The sequence below is a fragment of the Leuciscus leuciscus genome, assembly GCF_965113295.1.
Source record: "Leuciscus leuciscus genome assembly, chromosome: 21".
In the NCBI taxonomy this organism is placed as follows: domain Eukaryota; kingdom Metazoa; phylum Chordata; class Actinopteri; order Cypriniformes; family Leuciscidae; genus Leuciscus; species Leuciscus leuciscus.
In genome coordinates, this window is record NC_138745.1 from 2,777,660 (window position 1) to 2,798,796 (window position 21,137).

At 41.0% G+C, this 21,137-nt stretch overlaps 1 long non-coding RNA gene across 1 annotated transcript in view; it reads left to right on the forward strand.

Annotated features, from left to right (window-relative positions):
- The first annotated feature begins 1,706 nt into the window (after positions 1 to 1,706).
- Positions 1,707 to 21,137, forward strand: part of LOC309485392 — a 111,066-nt gene continuing 91,635 nt past the window's right edge. Inside the window, exon 1 of the long non-coding RNA XR_014201165.1 lies at positions 1,707 to 2,671. This is a non-coding gene — a long non-coding RNA (uncharacterized lncRNA). The remainder of the gene's footprint in view (positions 2,672 to 21,137) is intronic.

The following is a 21,137-nucleotide window of genomic DNA, read 5'->3' on the forward strand; positions in this document are numbered from 1 at the left end:
TGTTAAACTGTAAACAATCAGTGAAACTCTCGCTCTATGAACGCAATACGTTAAAGAAGTGTCACAATGAGATGACATTAATCTACTCACCCTTCAACCATCCAACATTAAAAGGAAATTTAAAAGTGTAAAAGCATCAACAAGGTATTTCAACAGACCAAATAACCCCAAAAGTGCGTAATATATAGTAATATATAGGGATGTCCCGATCCGATCCACGGCATCGGTATCGTGCCGATACTGGCCCAAAACGCTAGATCGGATATCGGAGGGGAGAAAAAAAATGATCCGATCCGATACCCATTAGGGGTGGAACGGTACGTATTCGTACTGAACGTACGTTCGGTGCATGGATTTACACAGAGAATACACGATATAAAAATAAATAAAACTCACGTGCACATTAATGTAATACGGAAATAACGTGACTGTTAGATACGCGCATATGCGGGTTCTTTAGGGACACCTAATCTGTAGCCCCGCCTTAGCTCTGAATGCGCGTCTATATCGCTTCAAACGCTCACTTTATCATTATACGCGTGCGGCGCGTCCTATTCGCTTTGGACGCGCGAATGGATTCAAACTGTTCAAACATCGCACTAGACGCGATAGACGCGAATTTGACGCTCTATTCGCGTTTGGTGTGAACGCAGCAAAATGAACAGGCTGCGATGTCAAGATTGCAATGCTGGAGTGTGTGTGTGTGTGATCGAACAGTGGAAACATACTCCGTCATTTTCCTACAGGACATCATTAAAACTGCAAAAAGTGTTTCTGTGAAACATTACATTCGTGTATATCCTTTGCTTGTTTTCACAACTTTTGCTACGCAGGTAATTACCATCTTTGCTATAACCGTAACTTCTCAAAATAAACAATCCAAAAGCGAAGACACTCGGTGCAGGTCACGCGTGTTGTTCTTCTTCTTCTGTGTTTTGACTCGTTGCAATGCACACTGGTATGTTGACGGAAGTCGTGGGATTTCATGTGTTGCGTGATATCTCTGCGCCCAAGTAGCAGTGCTTCGCCTAAGTTGCTGTGCTTCGCCTGTGCTTCCCCATAATATAGTCCCAAGTCAATATCGGCCTAGGAAATCGCCTAGTGTTAATCTGGATCGCTATTTGTACTCGTTGTGAATACGCAGGCCACAAGAAGTAATTACGTGGGTTTTTTTTGTTTTTTGTTTTTTCACTTTTACTCAGGACATGCTAGCTGGCAACAAAGGATTCCATTCATTGTGCTAAGCTAAGCTAGCGCCGACCCTGTCAAACTAAAACAATGCATGCACTGAGACAAAAATGCATTTGCCCACCTATCTAAATGTATGAAAGAATGTGAATAAGCCCTATTTCAAAAAAAGGTGGAGTGTTCCTTTAAGCCTACTTATTTGTGTAAAACACAACATTGTGCTTTTGTCAAACTGTAAACTATTGTCAAACTGTAACTGTCACCCAACCAAAATCACACACACACACACACACACACACACACACACACACACACACACACACACACACACACACACACACACACACACACACACACACACACACACACACACACACACACGCTGTTTAAAAGCAAAAATGATCTAATCTTTTGGACATTCATCATATTGCATTGGTTTTCATTTCTTGTCCTAAAACAGACTAATCTGTTTGTTTTTAAGTTACACATTCTACATTGAATAAAAAAGAAAATCAAATGTGTTTTTAAAAGTACTAGTATTATTTTATACAGAAATAAATTATTTATAATTCAGATGAGAATAAAGTTAAAGTTAATTAAAATTTTAAGGAAACAAATATATTGATCTGAAATATAGCAAATTAATTTTAAATTCATTCAGGTTACCAAACATATCTCAAGGTCTTTTGAATAAAGGGTGGCAGTCTTTCATTATCAACTGTTGTTGTGGACTATATACTGGAGAAGCATTTGTTCTCCATTTGAGTGAGATGTTCTTATGTGGCTAATTGAGCAAAGTGCTTCCATATATTTTATTATTAGTAGTTTTAGTTCAAGAATAAAATAAAAATATCGGATTGATATCGGTATCGGCAAATAGCCAAAGCTGCAGCATCGGTATCGTATCGGAAGTGAAAAAGTGGTATCGGGACATCCCTAGTAATATATCTGTATTATGTAACTTATGTTGCCTTAATCAAAAATGTTCATTAACTTCAGCATTACGTGACACTATTTCAAAGTGATTTCCGTCATTTTGACTGATTATAAATTGCATTTACCTGTGAAAACAAACCTGGAAAGAGACGTGAGGATTTGAGGAGAACAACGAGAGATTCTTCGTGCAATCCAGTGAATTATTAATGCAATATATCGTAAATTAAATCAGGAGAACAGACCACAAATGTGCGGGATATGTTGTCCTTTTTCATACTTTTACAGCGGATTGCAAAGGGAAAAAAGAAAGCAGCGACTGAAAAGAGCTCTTGCCGTAGTTATAACGTCACGTTAAAATAACAAGTATAACGTTATTCTCATGATCTCTGAAAATAAATCATGAAGGGAAACTGACAGATCATCCAGTCACACTGACGATCAGCTTTATTTGTAGGGCAACCTTATGATTTAAAATGATTAGTTTCAGCCTTTTTGAATGGAAGTTCCTCAAACCGGAAGTGCCTCCCATAATTCAAAACGCAGTGAGGTTGTCAGGAATAAGGTGGATGGACTACAACAAATAGGAAAAGAAAATATACAGTGTAATATATAAATTAATAATACGCGTAAAAATAAAGAAAACAAATGAAACGCTATAGACTGAACATGTGATACGCATGTGCGTGACATCATCGTCTTCAGAGATTCGCATGCACTTTAAACCCGTTTTCAAAAGTTTGCGTTTTCAGGCACACAAAACTCTGTAGTCGTGCAAACGAACGGCCAACACGCATAAAAAGTTTTACATTTTTATTTGAAACTGGTGTGGTGTAAACAGCGCCTTTGATGAATCGCAGTACGACTGACGGTTTTGACCCTTTCAGGAAGAAGGACTACATGAAGAAGAGAGCCAGAGGCCAAGACGTGTCCGAGAAGTATCTCTTCCACGGCACCAACTGCAAGAACGTCAACGCCATCAGCTGGAACAACTTCGACAGTAGGATCAGCGGGACGCACGGAGCAGCCTATGGGAGAGGTGAAGTTAATAAACAACAATACAACAGGTTCTGTCATAGTTCACTCGGCCTCGTTCCATGTCGGAGAACGTTCCCTGATGACAGAATTCGCACTATTCCTTTAACCTTCATCCTTCCCTCGCACTTTATAACACATCTTTCCCTCGCGGGTCAAAGTGACCCGAAGCCCTAAAATTATACTTTTTTCATTTTTTTTGTCCAGAAAGCTTATTTTATTTCATTTTAATAATAGCTTTTCTATTTTTTATTGTAAATTTTTGTTGAGATTTTTTTAACATTTTTATTTTTATTTTATTTACCTTTAAATGACTAGATTTGATCAATAAATAATAAATAAATAAATAAATAGTAATTTAAGCAAATTCCTCACATTCTTTCAACTTAAATTCAAAATAACTCACAATTTCATGCATAACCCTTTTAATTCAGCTCTAAATATCTTTGTCGACCTCTTGTGGAAAAATTATAATATAACATGATATTTCGTGACTCTAGATGGCCTTATAGCTCCATATGAGCTGTTCCTCTGGGTCCTAAAGTCAGTTTTTCTTCAGTGTGCATTCAGATACACATGTACACATTATACAATCATTTTTTGGTGAATTTTTTGCATTTTTCAGTTTTTCTATGTGAACTGAAGCATTCCTCGCATTCATTTATTCCTAAGGGGGCAAATTGAGCCGCGAGAGAAGGATTTGTTACTGTTTTTCATTTCAACCACAAAACTCCTCGAATGATTTAAAAAAAAATTGTTTTGGTGTATTCTTGGTTCAAGTGCGACACAAGTCCTGAACCCCTCTGATGAACGCTCAATTTGTAAAAAATGAGTTCCGGGCCACAATGACCCGAGGGACGGAGGAGAGGTAAATCCCTGAGTTTTCTTCATCTGTTTTCACAGGGACTTATTTTGCCAGTGATCCGAAATACTCACACTCCTACACCGGATACTCGGACACGCGCTCCATGTTTATGTGTCGGGTCCTGCTCGGCGCCTACACTAAAGGATACTCCTGTTATCTGCGGCCCCCGTCCAGATACGGAGGAGACATCGTGTTCTACGACAGCTGTGTAAACGACGTCTACGACCCGTCTATATTCGTCGTGTTCGAAAATCACCAGATCTACCCCGAGTATCTGATCGAGTACACAGACTCGAGTAAGAAGAAGGAGGAGGAGGAGAAGAAGAAGGAGGAGGAGAAGAAGAAGAAGGAGGAGGAGAAGAAGAAGAAGGAGGAGGAGGAGAAGAAGAAAAAGGAGGAGGAGGAGAAGAAGAAGGAGGAGGAGGAGAAGAAGAAGAAGGAGGAGGAGAAGAAGAAGAAGGAGGAGGAGGAGAAGAAGAAGGAGGAGGAGAAGAAGAAGGAGGAGGAGGAGAAGAAGAAGGAGGAGAAGGAGAAGAAGAAGGAGGAGAAGAAGGAGGAGAAGAAGAAGGAGGAGGAGAAGAAGAAGGAGGAGAAGGAGAAGAAGAAGGAGGAGAAGAAGGAGGAGAAGAAGAAGGAGGAGGAGAAGAAGAAGGAGGAGAAGAAGAAGAAGGAGGAGAAGAAGAAGGAGGAGGAGAAGAAGAAGGAGGAGAAGAAGAAGGAGGAGAAGAAGAAGAAGGAGGAGAAGGAGGAGGAGGAGAAGAAGAAGGAGGAGAAGAAGAAGAAGGAGGAGGAGAAGAAGAAAGAGGAGGAGGAGAAGAAGGAGGAGGAGAAGAAGAAGAAGGAGGAGAAGAAGAAGGAGGAGGAGGAGAAGAAGAAGGAGGAGAAGAAGGGGAAGAAGAAGGAGGAGGAGAAGAAGAAGGAGGAGGAGGAGAACAAGGAGGAGAAGAAGAAGAAGGAGGAGAAGAAGAAGGAGGAGGAGGAGAAGAAGAAGGAGGAGAAGAAGGGGAAGAAGAAGGAGGAGGAGAAGAAGAAGGAGGAGAACAAGGAGGAGGAGAAGAAGAAGGAGGAGGAGGAGAAGAAGGAGGAGAGATGTTCTGGGGTCGAATTCATGAACATTTTAAGAAAATTCTTAAGAAAATAAAGAAAGGTAAATATTGAGAAGTTCGTAAGAATGTTCCTCAGTACAATTCTTGAAAAATTCTTTAAAAGTCCTCAAATATTAAAGTTTTTGGGAATATAAAATATTCTTATCTTTTTTCTTAATTTAGAGAATAAGAAGAAATTGTCACTTAAAGGGATACTTCAGGATTTAGCATTAAGCTTTGTATTAGTAGACAACCTGTAGTATTTTCGAATTAACGTGCTTCCCTCCCTCATATCCCCCTGACACCAGAGATTTATGTATTTTTTGTCTGGAAAAAATCCTCTGATGACGCAAAAATAGTCATTTTGCTAAAGTCAGTTCTCTTCAGTGTGCATTCAGATACACATGTACACATTATACAATAATTTTTTGGTGAATTTTGAGCATTTTTCAGTTGTACACAGAATGTACAAATAGTGTCAGCCGTCTTTCTTTGGAAGCTAAGCTAGCAGGCTCTTGTTCTGTGGAGAAAGCTGAGTATTAGGGGTTACCATCCTCTTTTTCCCAGACATGTCCGGCCGTCGAGATCGTCTAAAATGTCCGGGATTCGGCTTTTGCTTTCTGCAGTCGCCATTATATTGTCTACATGCACAACTTTTGTTTCATTAGCCCCGTTTACATGTAGCATTGTATTCCGATTATAACCAGTTTAAAAGTCCAATCAGAATGAAAATGCTCCATGTCAGCACCTCAATCGGAATAAAAATGCTCAAACCGATTGAAATTTCAGTCGGATTGAAGGGGGTGGAATAAACCTTTTCATGAACCGATCAAACTAAAGATTACACCATGTAAACGAGCTGATCCGATTACTTTGAGTGTACGTCTTTCTGCACATGCCTGGTTTTGCGCCAGATAATTCTGTCAGCTAACATAATGTTTTGTTTGTGATCCGATGTGGATTCTGATCACCTTATAAGGTAGGAATATTTATACCCGTTGCAAAACACGATGCACGCTAACCATTACCATAGTAAACATGGTAAATATGAACGCTTGAAGAAATCAGACAAATCATATATCATAATCCTGTTTTTATTTTATCTGCCAGTAGCCTACGTCTCGTCTCTTTATACAGTCAACCGGAATCCGTCAATCAGAACGATCTCAATCGGAATAGCAAAAAAGTGTGCATGTAAACGGGGCTAGTGAAATACATGAGTTTGCTTTTTGAGCACAAGTCACTGATTTATTATGCACAGGAAATAAGGGCGTTTTACTAAAAACTGAAACCTTCCTGCTTTCTGCAATAGGGGATTCTTCATCAAGACCAGAGTGGAGAATTGACGCTTTAAAGGGATAGTTCACTTTGAAATTAAATTTTGGTATGTTTTAGCTTACCTCAAGGGCATCCAAGATGTAGGTGTCTTTTTTTCCGCAGTAGTTTCAATATTGATATTTTTAGGTCAAACCGTTCTTGTCTGTCAGTCATATAATGCAGGTCGATGGTCACTGTCTCAAAGAGCATGCACAGAGTCCAAATTAAAACAATTCCCCATCGTCCAAATTAAAGGACAAATCCAGTGAAAAATGAACCTAGGGGTAATTAACACATGGTTACCGAGTCGATCGTTCCCTGGGGTGCGTTTTCATGATAATCGAATGTAAAGAGTTTTATTTATAAAAACAGATTAGCTCATAACACTAGTATATAGGGCAGAGAGTAAGTAAAAACACATCGCAAGTTAATACCACTAACAAGGCTCAAAATAGTCTCACACTAACACGGTATCATGATGAGGGTCCATACATGCAAACCGAAGCATTGAGAACTTTGTAAGTGTACAGACAGTTTAATAAGAAGATACTTTATAAAGACAGTACATTACGCGTTTACATGCAGGATCCATCTTGGAAAACAGTCTCGACTAGTCGAGCAACGAACGCCGCGCTAAGTGAGCTGGTCGATAGGAATTACGCATAGTGAAATCTAACGTAGCACGGCGTTCGTGACTCGATTAGTCGAGACTGTTTTCCAAAATGGATCCTGCATGTAAACGCGTAATGTACTGTCTTTATAAAGTATCTTCTTATTAAACTGTCTGTACACTTACAAAGTTCTCAATGCTTCGGTTTGCATGTATGGACCCTCATCATGATACCGTGTTAGTGTGAGACTATTTTGAGCCTTGTTAGTGGTATTAACTTGCGATGTGTTTTTACTTACTCTCTGCCCTATATACTAGTGTTATGAGCTAATCTGTTTTTATAAATAAAACTCTTTACATTCGATTATCATGAAAACGCACCCCAGGGAACGATCGACTCGGTAACCATGTGTTAATTACCCCTAGGTTCATTTTTCACTGGATTTGTCCTTTAATTTGGACGATGGGGAATTGTTTTAATTTGGACTCTGTGCATGCTCTTTGAGACAGTGACCATCGACCTGCATTATATGACTGACAGACAAGAACGGTTTGACCTAAAAATATCAATATTGAAACTACTGCGGAAAAAAAGACACCTACATCTTGGATGCCCTTGAGGTAAGCTAAAACATACCAACATTTTATTTCAAAGTGAACTATCCCCTTTAATGTCAACAAATGAAGGCTTATACAGAGTGCTGAAGGGGATGGTCGAAGGAAAATGGTTTCGTAGGAGAAAATACACGCTTGTCCAAAGGTGAGACCAAAAACAAGAACGAAATGGAAATAGCATTGCTTGAAAACATGTAAAGCTCTTACACAAGTGACAGTAAAATTACCTTGATGAAAAATAAGCAAAATGTGAAAAAAACAGCGGATTGAAAGTGAATGTTTAGCAATGAATAAATGTTCATGGGCATCCAGAGAATGCCATAGTAACAGCAACATTACCTTATATAAACTACATATCTCAGAATCAAACAGGACTAATCAGCTCTCTTCTGAAAACTTTTACAGAATGCCTGGATCTACTTCGGAAACTTCGTGACAGAGAGTCAGGGATCAGCTTAAGGAACATTTTAGGTCATGACTGGTTTAAAGAAACACCAGACACAGATGCAATCAAGTCCGAGCCGACAGACGGTGAGTCTCTAGTTATAATCACTCTGATTCATGTCCGCTTCAGCCTGATGTTAGGCAACATGCAGAAAGTAAACATGCATGCAACTTTCCCTGAAGGAATGGATCGCAGCAGCAGCGACGTGTTCGATTATGGATATATCCCCGAAGGAATGGATCGCAGCAGCGAGTGCATTCTGGGAGTTGTTGTCTTTCATCCACATAAGCCAAAAATACATTTTCTGGCTTTTCTCAGTCTAGAAAGCTCCAAATTCAAAAATAATTTCACATTTCTTCTACATAAATGACCTATTTTAAATACACATTCATCTTTCCAGAGGTGAAGTATCCCTTTAAAGAATATAGTCCAACGCCGTGGTACAACGAGCACACTCAGGCACTTAAGAGAGCAGCCAGAAAAATGGAGCGCAACTGGAAGAAAACAAAACTAGAGGTATTTCGCATTTCATGGAAAGAGAGTTCGATTGCATACAGAGAGGCCTTAAAAGCTGCTAGATCTGCTTATTTTTCAACCCTATTAGAAGAAAATAAACAAAACCTTAGGTATTTATTTGAAACAGTGGCGAAACTAACGAAAAAGAAAGCTTCAAGCCCAGAAATTTCCAAGCAACACAGCAGTAATGACTTTATGAACTTCTTCACTTAAAAGATTGATAATATCAGGGACAAAATTATAACTATGCAACCGTCTACTACAGTATCGCATCAGGGAGAGCATTGTAGTCTCCCTAAGGAAAAATTCGATTCATTTATTGCTATAGGAGAGGAAGAATTCGCTAAACCGACAACATGTATGTTAGACCCTATACCGACTAAGCTACTGAAAGAGATGCTTCCAGAGGTCATAGATGCTCTTCTTACTATCATCAATTCATCTTTGTCTCTAGGATACGTACCAAAAACCTTTAAGCTGGCTATGATTAAACCGCTTGTTAAAAAACTTAACTTGATCCTACAGAATTAGTCAATTACAGGCCGATCTCGAATCTACCCTTTCTGTCAAAGATACTAGAAAAGGCGGTATCTTCACAACTATGTTCCTTTTCAGAAAGAAATTATATCTGCGAGGATTTAGTGGAATTGCATTAGCATGGTTTAAATCATACTTATCTGACCGTTATCAGTTTGTAGCAGTAAATGAAGAGATGTCTTATCGATCACAAGTTCAGTATGGCGTACCACAAGGCTCAGTACTAGGACCCACTGCTGTTCACTCTGTACATGCCACCATTAGGAGATATCATTAGGAAGCATGGAATTAGCTTTCACTGTTATGCCGATGATACTCAGCTCTATATTTCTTCACAACCTAACGAAAACTACCAATTCAAAAAATTAACGGAATGCACAGCTGATATAAAAAAATTGGATGACTAGTAATTTCCTGAAATTCTGAAAAAAACAGAGATTCTAATTATTGGACAAAAAACTTCCTCACGTAATAACCTAGAATACTGTCTAACACTTGATGGCTGTTCTGTCAAGTCTTCGTCGTCGGTTAGGAACCTGGGTGTGCTCTTTGATACCAATCTTTCATTTGAAAGTCACTTGTCTAGTATCTGTAAAACCGCATTTTTCCATCCTAAAAATATATCTAAATTACGGCATGTGCTCTCATTGACAAATGCGTAACAATTAGTTCATGCGTTCATGACCTCAAGGCTAGATTATTGTAATGCTCTACTGGGTGGTTGCCCTGCACGCTTAATAAACAAACTACAGCTGGTCCAAAATGCAGCAGCTCGAGTTCTTACCAGAACCAGGAAGTATGACCATATTAGCCCTGTTCTGTCAACACTGCATTGGCTCCCTATTAAACATCGCATCAATTTTAAAATATTGCTGATTACTTACAAAGCACTAAATGGTTTAGCTCCGCAGTACTTGAGCGAGCTCTTAACGCATTATAGTCCTTCACGTCTATTGCGATCTCAAAATTCCGGCCAGTTGATAATACCTAGAATATCAAAATCGACTGCTGGCGGTAGATCCTTCTCCTATTTAGCACCAAAACTTTGGAACAGTCTTCCTACCATTGTCCGGGAAGCAGACACACTCTGTCAGTTCAAAGCTAGACTAAAAACACATCTCTTTGACCTAGCATACACATAACACTATAGACTTCTATAATTCAATGTTAGGCTGCATAGATCAGGTCAGCCGGAACCGGGAACACTTCCCATAAATCCTGATGTACTCGTTACATCCTCGTTTATCCTGAGGTTTTCCCGCAGCCTGCCGGATCCAGGCTGTATCCAGATCTGATGAAGGACCTGCGCCTGGACCCGATGTCATAGCGGGGTGCTAAAGTGCCAACTAGTTTCTCCTTATGGAGGATCCCTTTGTAACAATTTCCCTTACACTATAACAGCAAAGGAAAAGTACTTCTCGCAAAACATAAGGTAACGGGCGGATCTGATACCTGCTGGGATAATTAAAGCCAGTAGCAGCTTACTTTCGTTAAACAACCACTAAAGGAAAAAAATATACAATCAATCTGCACGTGTGTAGACTTGAATTAATTATATATTAACGAAAATTCAATAAGACACAAGTTCAACAAAGTGTATTGAAAGATATATCACATTAATACCCCGTCGGGCAACATGCAGATATTTCAGCGCTGGAGGCACGGCCGCACTCCGATACATCAAACAAACATTTGCAAACTTTATCACAATTTCCCTCGCACATTTAACCCTCAGAACCCCAATGTCCCAATGTCCTGGCCAGCAGACCAAATGTTCATTCAAACCACATAGATGTCCTCCGCGGTGAAGAAAGAGACACAAAACAAAAATACCAGGCGAAGCATGGCGAGAAGCCGCAGTCAATATATCCCCAGTGAACTTGCGCAATCTCGCCACAGTCTGATTAGCCGATGGGAAGCTGTAGTAGTCCAGAAAAAACAATCGTAAGGTAATCCACCAAAAAAAAGTTTCTTAGTCCCTTTGATGAATTCCTCAAGCAACTATTACACAGAGCCCGCTAAACTCAGACCGCTTCCCCGATTGAACTCCAGAGTCCCCCCACGTCACTTCCCATTCTCCTTAAAACATATTGCGTGACAAAACAATGATGAGAGAAGAAAAAAACAAATAAAAGTCCTTATAACAGTCCATGATTACGCCACAGGCATCTGATATAACAGTTCTCTTCTTTTACACGTGAAGACAAAAAACAATACCACAAAGCATGTTTATCATCACCTCAAAAAGCTGTACAATGAAGGCAGAATAGGAGACTATTACACCCCCCCCCCAGCCAGCGGCTTATTGGGACCTTCAATTTATCAGTTAGCCAACAAAGACGGTAGTTTACAGGACCGAGTTTTTTCTCTACCCTAACCAGCCCTGACCATTTGGGTGCAAACTTGGCAGAGAATTTGGCTGAGGCTTTAGACAGCGGATGCGACCTAACCCAGACCAGATCCCCAACATCAAAGTGTACATCTTTGCGTCGTGCATTATAGTACCTGGCTTGTCTGGCTTTTGCCATTCCCACATGTCTTTCGACCTCCTTCAGTAATAATGTATGTGAGTGTACAGTGTGGTATGTAGATGTGCTGGGTGCAGGAGACTTGTGAATAAGGCGCTCTAGCGGGCCTTTAAGGTGGCGCCCCAAAGCCAGCACAGCAGGGGACACACCAGTGGTCTCATGCACGGCTGTGTTGATAGCCAACCGGAACTCAGGCAGCCACCGATCCAAGTCCTGATGATGTTCCCCTACAAAGGAGGCAATCATGGTCTATAATATCCTATTGACCCTCTCTGTAAGATTCGTCTGGGGATGGTATGCTGTCGTGAGCTTTTGGGTAACACCCCACGATTCACACAGGCTGGATAATAAGTGACTAGTGAATTGGGGCCCCCGGTCAGACACAAGAAAGGCAGGTACCCCCCAGCGTGTAAAGATGTCATTCTTCAGGATCTGGCAGACCTTTGGTGTCTTGGCATCCTTCAATGCAAACAGTTCCACCCACTTAATGAAATAGTCGACAACCACCATTAAAACTGAATTCCGGGCTTTACTGAGAGGGAATGGCCCCATAAAGTCCACTCCTATCATCTCCCCTGGTGCTTTGACTTCTGTAGATTGGAGAAAGCCAGCTGGCTTTTCATTCGAACCCTTGTACTGTTGAGAGATATGGCAAGCTCGGACATGACTCCAAACATCCTTGCGAACTGTGGGCCACCAGGCCACCTCCAGGATCTTCAGGAGGGTCTTCATCCTTCCCAGGTGACCCCCCAACGGACTGTCGTGGAAGTAAGACAGAAACTCCGGAACTAGGTTAGCGGGAACAACCAGCTGGTAATTAAATCCACCATACTTAGACGGTACACCCCGGTATAACACCCCCTGCTGCTGTTGGTAATGGAGACAATCAGGTGAGTGCTGACCAACAGTACAAGGGTTCGAATGAAAAGCCAGCTGGCTTTTCTCCAATCTACAGAAGTCAAAGCACCAGGGGAGATGATAGGAGTGGACTTTATGGGGCCATTCCCTCTCAGTAAAGCCCGGAATTCAGTTTTAATGGTGGTTGTCGATTATTTCAGTAAGTGGGTGGAACTGTTTGCATTGAAGGATGCCAAGACACCAAAGGTCTGCCAGATCCTGAAGAATGTTACCCAAAAGCTCACGACAGCATACCATCCCCAGACGAATCTTACAGAGAGGGTCAATAGGACATTATAGACCATGATTGCCTCCTTTGTAGGGGAACATCATCAGGACTGGGATCGGTGGCTGCCTGAGTTCCAGTTGGCTTTCAACACAGCCGTGCATGAGACCACTGGTGTGTCCCCTGCTGTGCTGGCTTTGGGGCGCCACCTTAAAGGCCCGCTAGAGCGCCTTATTCACAAGTCTCCTGCACCCAGCACATCTACATACCACACTGTACACTCACATACATTATTACTGAAGGAGGTCGAAAGACATGTGGGAATGGCAAAAGCCAGACAAGCCAGGTACTATAATGCACGACGCAAAGATGTACACTTTGATGTTGGGGATCTGGTCTGGGTTAGGTCACATCCGCTGTCTAAAGCCTCAGCCAAATTCTCTGCCAAGTTTGCACCCAAATGGTCAGGGCCGGTTAGGGTAGAGAAAAAACTCGGTCCTGTAAACTACCGTCTTCGTTGGCTAACTGATAAATTGAAGGTGGATAATGTAAATGTGGTAGACTTGAAACCATTCTATGGTCCCAATAAGCCGCTGGCTGGGGGGGGGATGTAATAGTCTCCTATTCTGCCTTCATTGTACAGCTTTTTGAGGTAATGATAAACATGCTTTGTGGTATTGTCTTCACGTGTAAAAGAAGAGAACTGTTATATCAGATGCCTGTGGCGTAATCACGGACTGTTATAAGGACTTTTATTTGTTTTTTTCTTCTCTCATCATTGTTTTGTCACGCAATATGTTTTAAGGAGAATGGGAAGTGACGTGGGGGGACTCTGGAGTTCAATCGGGGAAGCGGTCTGAGTTTAGCGGGCTCTGTGTAATAGTTGCTTGAGGAATTCATCAAAGGGACTAAGAAACTCTTTTTTGGTGGATTACATTACGATTGTTTTTTCTGGACTACTACAGCTTCCCATCGGCTAATCAGACTGTGGCGAGATTGCGTAAGTTCACTGGGGATATATTGACTGCGGCTTCTCGCCATGCTTCGCCTGGTATTTTTGTTTTGTGTCTCTTTCTTCACCGCGGAGGACATCTAGTTCCGTACGGACAATTTATGGGGTTTGAATGAACATTTGGTCTGCTGGCCAGGACATTGGGGTTCTGAGGGTTAAATGTGCAAGGGAAATTGTGATAAAGTTTGCAAATGTTTGTTTGATGTATCGGAGTGCGGCCGTGCCTCCAGCGCTGAAATATCTGCATGTTGCCCGACGGGGTATTAATGTGATTTATCTTTCAATACACTTTGTTGAACTTGTGTCTTATTGAATTTTCGTTAATATATAATTAATTCAAGTCTACATACGTGCAGATTGATTGTATATTTTTTTCCTAGTAGTTGGCACTTTAGCACACTGCTATGACATCGGGTCCAGGCGCAGGTCCTTCATCAGATCTGGATACAGCCTGGATCCGGCAGGCTGCGGGAAAACCTCAGGATAAACAAAAATTAGCGTAGATGCCACATTTTTCTTATGATGTAACGAGTACATCAGGATTCATGGGAAGTGTTCCCGGTTCCGGCTGACCTGATCTATGCAGCCTAACATTGAATTATAGAAGTCTATAGTGTTATGTGTATGCTAGGTCAAAGAGATGTGTTTTTAGTCTAGCTTTGAACTGACAGAGTGTGTCTGCTTCCCGGACAATGGTAGGAAGACTGTTCCAAAGTTTTGGTGCTAAATAGGAGAAGGATCTACCGCCAGCAGTCGATTTTGATATTCTAGGTATTATCAACTGGCCGGAATTTTGAGATCGCAATAGACGTGAAGGACTATAATGCGTTAAGAGCTCGCTCAAGTACTGCGGAGCTAAACCGTTTAGTGCTTTGTAAGTAATCAGCAATATTTTAAAATTGATGCGATGTTTAATAGGGAGCCAATGCAGTGTTGACAGAACAGGGCTAATATGGTCATACTTCCTGGTTCTGGTAAGAACTCGAGCTGCTGCATTTTGGACCAGCTGTAGTTTGTTTATTAAGCGTGCAGGGCAACCACCCAGTAGAGCATTACAATAATCTAGCCTTGAGGTCATGAACGCATGAACTAATTGTTACGCATTTGTCAATGAGAGCACATGCCGTAATTTAGATATATTTTTAGGATGGAAAAATGCGGTTTTACAGATACTAGACAAGTGACTTTCAAATGAAAGATTGGTATCAAAGAGCACACCCAGGTTCCTAACCGACGACGAAGACTTGACAGAACAGCCATCAAGTGTTAGACAGTATTCTAGGTTATTACGTGAGGAAGTTTTTTGTCCAATAATTAGAATCTCTGTTTTTTTCAGAATTTAGTAGAAGGAAATGACTAGTCATCCAATTTTTTTTATATCAGCTGTGCATTCCGTTAATTTTTTGAATTGGTAGTTTTCATTAGGTTGTGAAGAAATATAGAGCTGAGTATCATCGGCATAACAGTGAAAGCTAATTCCATGCTTCCTAATGATATCTCCTAATGGTAGCTTGTACAGAGTGAACAGCAGTGGGTCCTAGTACTGAGCCTTGTGGTACGCCATACTGAACTTGTGATCGATAAGACATCTCTTCATTTACTGCTACAAACTGATAACGGTCAGATAAGTATGATTTAAACCATGCTAATGCAATTCCACTAAATCCGCAGATATCATTTCTTTCTAAAAAGGAACATAGTTGTGAAGATACCGCCTTTTCTAGTATCTTTGACAGAAAGGGTAGATACGAGATCGGCCTGTAATTGACTAATTCTGTAGGATCAAGTTACGTTTTTTAACAAGCGGTTTAATCATAGCCAGCTTAAAGGTTTTTGGTACGTATCCTAGAGACAAAGATGAATTGATGATAGTAAGAAGAGGATCTATGACCTCTGGAAGCATCTCTTTCAGTAGCTTAGTCGGTATAGGGTCTAACATACATGTTGTCGGTTTAGCGAATTCTTCCTCTCCTATAGCAATAAATGAATCGAATTTTTCCTTAGGGAGACTACAATGCTCTCCCTGATGCGATACTGTAGTAGACGGTTGCATAGTTATAATTTTGTCCCTGATATTATCAATCTTATAAGTGAAGAAGTTCATAAAGTCATTACTGCTGTGTTGCTTGGAAATTTCTGGGCTTGAAGCTTTCTTTTTCGTTAGTTTCGCCACTGTTTCAAATAAATACCTAAGGTTTTGTTTATTTTCTTCTAATAGGGTTGAAAAATAAGCAGATCTAGCAGCTTTTAAGGCCTCTCTGTATGCAATCGAACTCTCTTTCCATGAAATGCGAAATACCTCTAGTTTTGTTTTCTTCCAGTTGCGCTCCATTTTTCTGGCTGCTCTCTTAAGTGCCTGAGTGTGCTCGTTGTACCACGGCGTTGGACTATATTCTTCAAAGGGATACTTCACCTCTGGAAAGATGAATGTGTATTTAAAATAGGTCATTTATGTAGAAGAAATGTGAAATTATTTTTGAATTTGGAGCTTTCTAGACTGAGAAAAGCCAGAAAATGTATTTTTTGGCTTATGTGGATGAAAGACAACAACTCCCAGAATGCACTTGCTTCGCTGCCCTAGGAGGCCACTCCCAAGCCACGCCTACCAGTTAGAGAGCGCAGTTGAAAACAAGAAGGCTAGGCTACTAGTGAGACTCCGTGACGAGTTTGCCCGGTATTTCGAGATCGCCCAAAATGTCCAGGATTTGGCTTTTGCGTTCTACAGTCGCCATTCATTATGTCTACTGTGGCGAGCAGGACGAGACTGAGGGCCGTGGGAGAACGGCGCGAGGCCGGTGGCGTGATTACCGATGAGATATTAGATATTATTTTTTGTATACCAACCTTTGTCTTCCTTTGAATCCTTTAAGATACCTGTTAAAGGGAACTAAGTAATGCTGATAAAGAAAAGTTCCATTATGTTACACTTAGATGGGTTGAAACGTTTTTTGGATTTCCAAATTCGGGGAACAGACACAGTCTCTATGTGATGATAGCTTGGTGAAAGAGGCTCTATGTGATGGGATTTATCTGACCTTGGTGACGTGAGACAGCTAGCAGACGGTCGGTTTAGCCAGTCTGTCTGCTTCCTGACCCGAGCCCCAGATTGTCATGTTTTATCTCTAAGACTATGAGCCAAATTACTAGAGAGAAGAGCAGCACCATCCCAGGAGGGATGAATACCATCTCTTTCAACAGGTCAGGTCTGCCCCAAAAACGTTTCCAATATTTTTTTGCAGACACCACCTCGACTGCCAGCCATTGAGTGAACACAATCTACTGACTATCTCATCACTCCTGCGAACAGGAAGGGAGCCAGAGCAAATTACGTGTTTGACATCGTACTTCCAAGTTCACACACCTCTTTAATATTAATTTTGGTGATCTCCGACTGGCGGAGTCGAATATCATTTGTGCCGACGTGAATGATAATCTTAGAGAATTTACGATTAGCATTTGCCAGCACTTTTAAATTTGCTTTGATGTCAGGCGCTCTTGGCTCCCGGCAAACATGTGACTATGGTGGCTGAGGTCTCTATTTTCACGTTCCGTGTAATAGAATCGCCAATAACTAGGGCACAATCAACAGGATTCTCAGTCGGTGTTTCACCGAGTGGGGAGAACCTGTTAAATGTTGTTATCGGAACGGAAGAGCGGTGTTTTGTCCCGCGACTATAGCGTCTCACCGCGACAATAGCGTCATTGCCCTGCTGCATGGGCTCTACTTCAGCTGGAACCGAACAATTAAGTTTGAAGCTAGCTATGTCAGGATAATGTGTGATGTTGAGTAAGTTATATTTAGCAGTATAAACTGCTAAATAATGATTCAAAACTGGAAGATATACAAAGCTTTTCAGACGCACACCAACGCAAACAGCAGCAGAAGCAATGAGGCATACAGAAGCAATGAGGCAGACAGGAGCAATCAAACTCAAATGTGAATAATGAACTCAAACAAATGTGTACAAAGTTGCACAAGTTAGGCTACAAAGATACAAAATGCAATACGTCACGTCATGCGCAGCGTCTCCTCCACTCGCACGCATCACTCCAGGCTGGCTGTGCTGTATTGTTGTAACGAACTGCTCTGAGACACGAAGGTAGAGAAGAGAATCCAAATGCAGCTTTAATGGGAAAATCCAAGATCATAAACTGTACATCAGGCAGTGGTCAAAAGCACAGGGTAATCAGTCCAAACAAATCCAGAGGGTGAGACAGGAACGGGAAAACCAGGAACATGGAAAACAGTGGCAACGCTCAGAAATGCAGTGTCACAAGTACAAGACTTCGCAGGGAATGGATGTGAAAACCAGGCTATTATAGGGTGAGTTAAACAAGGTAAAGAGACACGTGGATGCAATCAAAATAGTCCAACGCCGTGGTACAACGAGCACACTCGGGCACTTAAGAGAGCAGCCAGAAAAATGGAGTGCAACTGGAAGGAAACAAAACTAGAGGTATTTTGCATTTCATGGAAAGAGAGTTCGATTGCATACAGAGAGGCCTTAAAAGCTGCTAGATCTACTTATTTTCAACCCTATTAGAAGAAAAATAAACAAAACCCTAGGTATTTATTTGAAACAGTGGCGAAACTAACGAAAAAGAAAGCCCAGAAATTTCCAAGCAACACAGCAGTAATGACTTTATCAACTTCTTCACTTATAAGTGAAGAAAATTATAACTATGCAACCGTCTACTACAGTATCGCATCAGGGAGTGCATTGTAGTCTCCCTAAGGAAAATTTTTATTCATTTATTGCTATAGTAGAGGACGAATTCGCTAAACTCATTAAATCATCTAAACCGACAACATGTATGTTAAGCTGGCTATGATTAAACCGCTTGTTAAAAAAAACGCAACTTGATCCTACAGAATTAGTCAATTACAGGCCGATCTCGAATCTACCCTTTCTGTCAAAGATACTAGAAAAGGCAGTATGTTCACAACTATGTTCCTTTTTAGAAAGAATTAATATCTGCGAGGATTTCCAGTCAGGATTTAGACCGTACCATAGTACTGAGACTGCTCTCATTAGAGTCACAAATGATTTGCTCCTATCATCCGATCGTGGTTGTATCTCTCAATTAGTGTTACTCGATCTTAGTGCTGCATTTGACACTATTGACCACAACATTCTTTTAAATAGACTCGAAAATTATGTTGGCATTAGTGGAATTGCATTAGCATGGTTTAAATCATACTTATCTGACCGTTATCAGTTTGTAGCAGTAAATGAAGAGATGTCTTATCGATCACAAGTTCAGTATGGTGTACCACAAGGCTCAGTACTTGGACCGTTTCTGTTCACTCTGTATATGCTACCCTTGGGAGATATCATTAGGAAGCATGTAATTAGTTTTCACTGTTATGCTGATGATACTCAGCTTTATATTTCTTCATGCCCTGACGAAACGTACTAATTTTCTAAATTAACGGAATGCACAGCTGATGTAAAAAATTGGATGACTAGTAATTTCCTTCTACTAAATTCTGAAAAAACAGAGATTCTAATTATTGGACAAAAAACGTCCTCACGCAGTAACCTAGAATACTGTCTAACACTTGATGGCTGCTCTGTTAAGTCTTCGTCGTCGGTTAGGAACCTGGGTGTGCTCTTTGATACCAATCTTTCATTTGAAAGTCACGTGTCTAGTATCTGTAAAACCGCATATTTTCCATCTTAAAAATATATCTAAATTACGCCATGTGCTCTCATTGACAAATGCGGAACAATTAGTCCATGCGTTCATGACCTCAAGGATAGATTATTGTAATGCTCTACTGGGTGGTTGCCCTGCACGCTTAATAAACAAACTACAGCTGGTCCAAAATGCAGCAGTTCGAGTTCTTACCAGAACCAGGAAGTATGACCATATTAGCCCTGTTCTGTCAACACTGCATTGGCTCCCGATGTCACGCCCGGCTTTGCCGTGCTGGGTGTGCTTACTCCACCATGGACAGAATGTGTTTGGGCTGTCTCTCTCCTCCCAATCTGAAGGGGGAGCTGTCTGTTTTAGGTCCATCTGACAGCAGCTGATGGGCGGGACTGTTTAAGAACATCTATCTCCTGCCAGTGTCTCTCTCTCTCTGCTCTCCGCTTCTGCTCTGGCCTTCCGGCTGGAGGCAGCACTATCCTACTCCTTTTTGTTTGTTTTGCATTACACATAGTCAACACTTTACTGATCTGCACTACACTTTTGATTTGCTTTCTTTTTGTTTTTCATTTACTGACTTCATACATTTATTGATTCAAAATATGATTTCATTGTATAATTTAATATTCTAATAAATTTTGGATTTAACTTAACAAACGGTGTGGTCTCCCCCTATGTCATTGCTACTGTGAGCCAGGTAGTCGTGACACCTATTAAACATCGTATACATTTAAAAATTTTGCTGATTACTTACAAAGCACTAAATGGTTTAGCTCCGCAGTACTTGAGAGAGCTCTTAACGCATTATAGTCCTTCACGTCTATTGCGATCTCAAAATTCCGGCCAGTTGATAATACCTAGAATATCAAAATTGACTGCTGGCGGTAGATCCTTCTCCTATTTAGTACCAAAACTTTGGAACAGTCTTCCTACCATTGTCCGGGAAGCAGACACACTCTTGTCAGTTCAAAGCTAGACTAAAAACACATCTCTTTGACCTAGCATACACATAACACATTATAAACTTCTATAATTCAATGTTAGGCTGCATAGATCAGGTCAGCCAGAACCGGGAATACTTCCCTGATGTACTCAATACATCATAAGAAGAATGTGGCATCTACGCTAATTTTTGTTTATCCAGAGGTTTTCCCGCAGCCTGCCGGATCCAGGCTGTATCCAGATCTGATGAAGGACCTGCGCCTGGACCCGATGTCATAGCGGGTTGCTAAAGTGCCAACTAGTTTCTCCTTATGGAGGATCCCTTTACCACTCTACAGATAAAGCGTTGTCGGGAAAATTCGGTTCGCGTATCTACCCCGAAGTGAAACAATTCTGTATCAAAATGTTAAGGCCAGACAAGTAGTTTTTTAAGGCTTGGTTTGTAGGGAATTACAAACCTGCACACATGTATTCAAACGCGCATACCAATAGACTGAACTCGTAATATGCATTTGCACGCCATCAGCGTATTCACAGGTTTCGCGTTTAAAGTCTGTGTAGAGTTTCCTGTAAAAACGGTGTTGTGTTAGCGGCCCCTAAGTTTATAACTAATGATCGTTGCGTCCCAAGTGAATCAATCAAATTACCTTTAGCTGGAAAATAGCTTTATTCAAGAACTGCTATAAAGCCAAAACAATCTCTGTTACTTTAAACTATCCTTGTATCTCTGT